Here is a 7,500-nt window from a genome sequence, read left to right on the forward strand (position 1 = left end):
AGTCATGGCGCTCGCGGTAGGTTGCTCAAGCCTCCGCGGGAGGTCGTCAAGCCTCCCAGGAGCGGCGTTCCCTTCTCGCGGATCTCTCTCTCCGCCGTCTTAGGTTTTTGTGCGGTTCTTTTTGCCGTCTTGGGTTTTTGGCGGCAGACCTCTCGAACCCACGGCCGCTGGATCATAGAGTAAAATAGGATAGAGTTTTTTACCCCGGACAGGCGCCCCTCCCGCGCGGGAGAGACTTTGAACCACGGTCCCGGAGGCCGTGCGGGTACCCGCCAGGGCCCGGCTCAGCCCCGCCGCTGGAAGCGCGGGGGCGCCAGTCTGGCGACAGTCAAGTTCCTTTTTTTTTTTTTCTTATCGCGCTCTGCGCTTTCCCGCTTCGGTGCTCCGGAGAGAGGCGCGCGGCGCCCGGCCTCTGCGCGCACCGGGCTTGAGGCGGGGAGGTGGGCTAGGCCTCCCCCCGCCGGGCGGTTTTCGCTTTGGATCGGGCGGGCGATAATGATCCTTCCGCAGGTTCACCTCACGGAAACCTTATTACGACTTTTACTTCCTCTAGATAGTCAAGTTTGATCGTCTTCCGGCGCTCCGCCAGAGCCCCGCGAGGGGCCGGCGAGGCGGTCCGAGACCTCACTAAACCATCCAATCGGTAGTAGCGGCGGGCGGTGTGTACAAAGGGCAGGGACTTAATCAGCGCGAGCTTATGACCCGCGCTTACTGGGAATTCCTCGTTGATGGGAAATAGTTTCAATCCCCAGTCCCGATCACGGCGGGGTTCAGCGGGTTACCCGCGCCTCTCGGCGCAGGGTAGACCTGCGCTGATCCGCCCATTAATGGCGCGCGTGCAGCCCGGACATCTAAGGGCATCACAGACCTGTTATTGCTCCATCTCGCGTGGCTGAGCGCCACTTGTCCCTCTAAGAAGTTTTTGGCGCCGACCCAAGTGGCGCGCCACTATTTAGCAAGCAGTCGTTCGTTATCGGAATGAACCAGACAAATCGCTCCACCAACTAAACGGCCATGCACCACCACCCACAGAATCGAGAAAGAGCTATCAATCTGTCAATCCTTTCCGTGTCCGGGCGGGTGAGGTTTCCGTGTTGAGTCAAATTAAGCCGCAGGCTCCACTCCTGGTGGTGCCCTTCCGTCAATTCCTTTAAGTTTCAGCTTTGCAACCATACTCCCCGGAACCCAAAGACTCGTGGTTTCCTTGCGCTGCCAGCGGGTCATGGGAATAACGCCGCGGATCGCGGGTCGGCATCGTTCTGGTCGGAACTACGACGGTATCTGATCGTCTTGAACCTCCGACTTTCGTTCTTGATTAATGAAAACATTCTTGGCAAATGCTTTCGCTTCCGTCCGTCTTGCGCCGGTCAAGAATTTCACCTCTAGCGGCATATCACGAATGCCCCGGCCGTCCCTCTTAATCATGGCTCCGGGTTCCAGAAACCCACAAAATAGAACCGGAGTCCTATTCCATTATTCCTAGCTGCGGTATTCAGCGGCGACGCTCGGCCTGCTTTGAACACTCTAATTTTTTCAAAGTAAGCGCTTTGGCCCCTCGGACCGGACACCCAGCCAAGGGCATCCGGGCGCCTCCGAGGAGGCAGGGACCTGGGGCGGGCGGTGGCTCGCCTCTCGGCGGACCGCCAGCCAGATCCGAGATCAACTCTACGAGCTTTTAACTGCAGCAACTTTAATATACGCTATTGGAGCTGGAATTACCGCGGCTGCTGGCACCAGACTTGCCCTCCAATGGGTCCTCGCCCATGTGTTTAAGATACGCTCATTCCAATTACAGGGCCTCGAAAGAGACCTGTATTATTATTGACCACCGTCACTACCTCTCCGAGTCGGAAATGGGTAATTTCGCGCCTGCTGCCTTCCTTGGATGTGGTAGCCGTTTCTCAGGCTCCCTCTCCGGAATCGAACCCTGATTCCCGTCACCCGTGGTCACCATGGTAGGCGCCTGATGTACCATCGAAAGTTGATAGGGCAGACACTCGAATGAATCGTCGCGCGCCCGCGGAAGAAGGCGGCGATCGGCCGAGTTATCTAGAGTCACCAAAGGTACCGGGTCGGGAGGGCGGATCCCCGGGGGCCGGATGGGTTTTGGATCTGATAAATGCCGCGCGTCCTAGCCTCCGCCCCCGGCGGAGGCGGTCGGCCGGTCGCTTCGTTTGCATGTATTAGCTCTGGAATTGCCACAGTTATCCAAGTACCGGGTGGAAGCGATCAAAGGGACCATAACTGATTTAATGAGCCATTCGCAGTTTCACTGTACCGGCCGTGTGCGCCAGACCTGCATGGCTTAATCTTTGAGACAAGCATATGTTACTGGCAGGATCAACCAGGTAACCCCTGTGGGTCGTAGGGACCAACCGGCGGCGAAGCGCGTTTTTGCCTACCACACGGGTCTCAGTCCGCCTGAGGAGGGCCTGGGCAGACCCGCTTGGACCCTCGGCTAAGACCGGCGCTCATAGGAGGCGGCGCGCGGCTCGAACCTTCCCCGGCGAAGTCGCGCGTTTTCGGGGTGGGTGGCGCTGGGATCGCGGCGGCGCTTCGGAAAAGTGTGTTTCCGCGGGGGCGGGGTACCCGCGCGCGGCGTCGCCGGGGCAGCGTCGCGTTCTGCCCCCCCCCGCCCGCGGTGGCGGACCTCTGCGCTCTGACCGGCCGTCTAGGCCTCCTCCCGAAGGTTGGCGCCTTCCCTCGGGCTGAGGGCCTGCTCGTAACGAGCGTCCAAATTGCCCGGGCGCGGCGTGCTGTCAAAGCCCAAACGTAAACCCATTGCACGCCGTGCCTGCCAGGCACTCCCGACCCATAGCGGCCAGCGGGGCTGGCGGGTGGGTCTAGGCTAGAAGCGCGCTTCGCGCTCAATCGATCACGTTCCGGGCGAGGGGGCGCTCTCGCCGTCGAGCGTCCTCTCTCTCGGCGTCTGTGTCCGTGTTTCAGGTGAAGCGTTCGATAGCTCCCTGCCCGGAGCTTCAGAAAAGGTGCGTTCAAAACCTAAGTCGATATGGACTTAGTCGTTTTCGACTTTTTTTCGCTCAGAGACTAAGTCCACAAAAACACGCGTTCACGAAATCGTGTACCCATGTAAAAGTTGCTCCTGTGTAGCGGCCACCTCCAGGGTCGCGGGAAAATTTGAATCATGCCGGGAGAGAGGCCTCTCGGTCGGCCTGACTCGGAGCCTCGGAGGTATGGAAGTCGGACCTTTCCCGAAGTTGGACTTAGTGCAATTTTGAAGCGAAAATCATCCAGGCGCTTCATCCGACCCGATCGAGTCCGGGTTAAGTCGCCTTCGGACGCTTTCCCACTCGACCCCCGCCGTCCTGGAGAAATTTTTTCGTTCAAAACCTAAGTCCAAACATCCAGGCGCTTCATCCGACCGATCGAGTCCGGGTTAAGTCGCCTTCGGACGCTTTCCCCTCGACGCTTTCCCACCTCGACCCCGCCGTCCTGGAGGAAATTTTTCGTTCAAAACCTAAGTCCAAACATCCAGGCGCTTCATCCGACCGATCGAGTCCGGGTTAAGTCGCCTTCGGACGCTTTTCCACTCGACCCCGCCGTCCTGGGAAATTTTTTCGTTCAAAACCTAAGTCCAAACATCCAGGCGCTTCATCCGACCGATCGAGTCCGGGTTAAGTCGCCTTCGGGCGCTTTCCCACTCGACCCCGCCGTCCTGGAGAAATTTTTTCGTTCAAAACCTAAGTCCAAACATCCAGGCGCTTCATCCGACCGATCGAGTCCGGGTTAAGTCGCCTTCGGGCGCTTTCCCACTCGACCCCGCCGTCCTGGAGAAATTTTTGCGTTCAAAACCTAAGTCCAAACATCCAGGCGCTTCATCCGACCCGATCGAGTCCGGGTTAAGTCGCCTTCGGACGCTTTCCCACTCGACCCCCGCCGTCCTGGAGAAATTTTTTGCGTTCAAAACCTAAGTCCAAACATCCAGGCGCTTCATCCGACCCGATCGAGGCGGGTTAAGTCGACTTTCGGGCGCTTTCCCCTTCGCCACCCTGGAGAAATTTTTTTGCTTTCCAAACTCGAGGCGCCCCGCCGTCCCGGGAGAACTTTTTTGCGATTTTTTTGCTTTCAAAACCTAAGTCCAAACATCCAGGCGCATATTTCAGGCGATCTCGGCGGGTTAAGTGCGACTTCTCGGGCGCTTCCCACTCGACCCCGCCACCCTGGAGAATTTTTTTGCTTTCAAAACCTAAGTCCAAACATCCAGGCGCATATTTCAGGCGATCTCGGCGGGTTAAGTGCGACTTTCGGGCGCTTTCCACTCGACCCCGCCACCCTGGAGAAATTTTTTGCTTTCAAAACCTAAGTCCAAACATCCAGGCGCATATTTCAGGCGATCTCGGCGGGTTAAGTCGACTTTCGGGCGCTTTCCCACTCGACCCCGCCACCCTGGAGAAATTTTTTGCTTTCAAAACCTAAGTCCAAACATCCAGGCGCATATTTCAGGCGATCTCGGCGGGTTAAGTGCGACTTTCGGGCGCTTTCCCACTCGACCCCGCCACCCTGGAGATTTTTTTGCTTTCAAAACCTAAGTCCAAACATCCAGGCGCATATTTCAGGCGATCTCGGCGGGTTAAGTGCGACTTTCGGGCGCTTCCCACTCGACCCCGCCACCCTGGAGGATTTTTTTGCTTTCAAAACCTAAGTCCAAACATCCAGGCGCATATTTCAGGCGATCTCGGCGGGTTAAGTGCGACTTCTCGGGCGCTTTCCCACTCGACCCCGCCACCCTGGAGAAATTTTTGCTTTCAAAACCTAAGTCCAAACATCCAGGCGCATATTTCAGGCGATCTCGGCGGGTTAAAGCGACTTCTCGGGCGCTTTCCCACTCGACCCGGCCTCCCTGGGAGAAATTTTTTGCGTTCAAAACCTAAGTCCAAACATCCAGGCGCATATTTTCAGCGATCTCGGCGGGTTAAGTGCGACTTCTCGGGCGCTTTCCCACTCGACCCGGCCTCCCTGGAGAAATTTTTTCGTTCAAAACCTAAGTCCAAACATCCAGGCGCATATTTCAGGCGATCTCGGCGGGTTAAGTGCGACTTCTCGGGCGCTTTTTCCTCGACCCCGCCACCCTGGAGAATTTTTTGCTTTCAAAACCTAAGTCCAAACATCCAGGCGCATATTTCAGCGATCTCGGCGGGTTAAGTGCGACTTCTCGGGCGCTTTCCCACTCGACCCGGCCTCCCTGGAGAAATTTTTTGCGTTCAAAACCTAAGTCCAAACATCCAGGCGCATATTTCAGCCGATCTCGGCGGGTTAAGTCGACTTCTTCGGGGCGCTTTCCCCCTCGACCCCCGCCACCCTGGAGAATTTTTTTGCTTTCAAAACCTAAGTCCAAACATCCAGGCGCATATTTCAGGCGATCTCGGCGGGTTAAGTGCGACTTCTTCGGGCGGCTTTCCACTCGACCCCGACCCCGCCACCCTGGAGAAATTTTTTGCTTTCAAAACCTAAGTCCAAACATCCAGGCGCATATTTCAGCGATCTCGGCGGGTTAAGTGCGACTTCTCGGGCGCTTTCCCCTCGACCCGGCCTCCCTGGAGAATTTTTTCGTTCAAAACCTAAGTCCAAACATCCAGGCGCATATTTCAGCGATCTCGGCGGGTTAAGTGCGACTTCTCGGGCGCTTTCCCACTCGACCCCGCCACCCTGGAGGAAATTTTTGCTTTCAAAACCTAAGTCCAAACATCCAGGCGCATATTTCAGGCGATCTCGGCGGGTTAAGTCGCGACTTTCGGGCGCTTTCCCACTCGACCCCGCCTCCCTGGGAGAAATTTTTAAGCGTTCAAAACCTAAGTCCAAACATCCAGGCGCATCATTTCAGCGATCTCGGCGGCGGTTAAGCCCCACTTTTCACTCGACCCCGGCCTCCCTGGCTTTCCTCGACCCCGCCAACCCGGGTATTTTTAAGCGTTCAAAACCTAAGTCCAGACATCCAGGCGCATCTCACTGGCGATCTCGGCGCGTCAAACATCCAGGCGCATATTTCAGCCGATCCACTTTCCCGGGCGCTTTCAGCCGATCTCGACCCCGCCACCCGGAGTATTTTTAAGCGTTCAAAACCTAAGTCCAAACATCCAGGCGCATCTCACAGCGATCTCGGCGCGTTCGACCCCGCCACCCTGGGAAATTTTCGTTCAAGCCCCACTTCACGGGCGCTTTCCCACTCGACGCTTTCCCTCCCCGCCACCCGGAGTATTTTTAAGCGTTCAAAACCTAAGTCCAAACATCCAGGCGCATCACACAGCGATCTCGGCGCGTTAAGCCCCACTTCACGGGCGCTTTCCCCTCGACCCCGCCACCCGGAGTATTTTTAAGCGTTCAAAACCTAAGTCCAAACATCCAGGCGCATCTCACAGCCGATCTCGGCGCGTTAAGCCCCACTTCACGGGCGCTTTCCCCTCGACCCCGCCGCCACGGAGGTATTTTTAAGCGTTCAAAACCTAAGTCCAAACATCCAGGCGCATCTCACAGCCCGATCTCGGCGCGTTAAGCCCCACTTCACGGGCGCTTTCCCTCGACCCCGCCACCACGGAGGTATTTTTAAGCGTTCAAAACCTAAGTCCAGACATCCAGGCGCATCTCACAGCGATCTCGGCGCGTTAAGCCCCACTTCACGGGCGCTTTCCCCTCGACCCCGCCACGGAGTATTTTTAAGCGTTCAAAACCTAAGTCCAAACATCCAGGCGCATCTCACAGCCCGATCTCGGCGGCGGGTTAAGCCCCACTTCACGGGCGCTTTCCCACTCGACCCCGCCACCCGGAGTATTTTTAAGCGTTCAAAACCTAAGTCCAAACATCAGGCGCATCACAGCCCGATCTCGGCGCGTTAAGCCCCACTTCACGGCGCCCCTCGACCCCCGCCACGGAGGTATTTTTAAGCGTTCAAAACCTAAGTCCAAACATCCAGGCGCATCTCACATCGGCGGGTTAAGCGCCACTTCTCGGCGCGCACCTTCACGAACCCCCGAGCTCATTTCAGCCTTACAGACATCAGGCCCTGCTCACGACCGATCCCGCCGGCAGCACCTCGCCCTCTCGGGCATCACCTCCGAAAAGCCATCCAGGCCCCCGTAGGGTTCTCCGAGGACCCACACCTGTTCTCCGTTCGTGCCCGGTACTCCCACTATTAAGCCGGGGTCACTATCTCAGCACAACCGCGCTCAAAAGAACCGTGCCACTGGTACCCCCCATCGACTTAGGTTTTGGAGGGGTTTTTCTTCGGAGAGGGAGCCCGCCGGCTCCCCGTCCGACGAGTCAGCCCTCTCTCGGGCGGCCCTCTCCGCCGTTCCCTCGGTTCCTCTCCGCCACTGGTACCCCCCATCGACTTAGGTTTTGGAGGGTTTTTCTTCGGAGAGAGGGCTCGCCGGCTCCCCGTCCGACCGAGTCAGCCCTCTCTCGGGCGGCCCTCTCCCGCCGTTCCCTCGGTTCCTCTCCGCCACTGGTACCCCCCATCGACTTAGGTTTTGGAGGGTTTTTCTT

The sequence above is a fragment of the Puntigrus tetrazona genome, unplaced genomic scaffold, assembly GCF_018831695.1.
Source record: "Puntigrus tetrazona isolate hp1 unplaced genomic scaffold, ASM1883169v1 S000000003, whole genome shotgun sequence".
Taxonomy (NCBI): domain Eukaryota; kingdom Metazoa; phylum Chordata; class Actinopteri; order Cypriniformes; family Cyprinidae; genus Puntigrus; species Puntigrus tetrazona.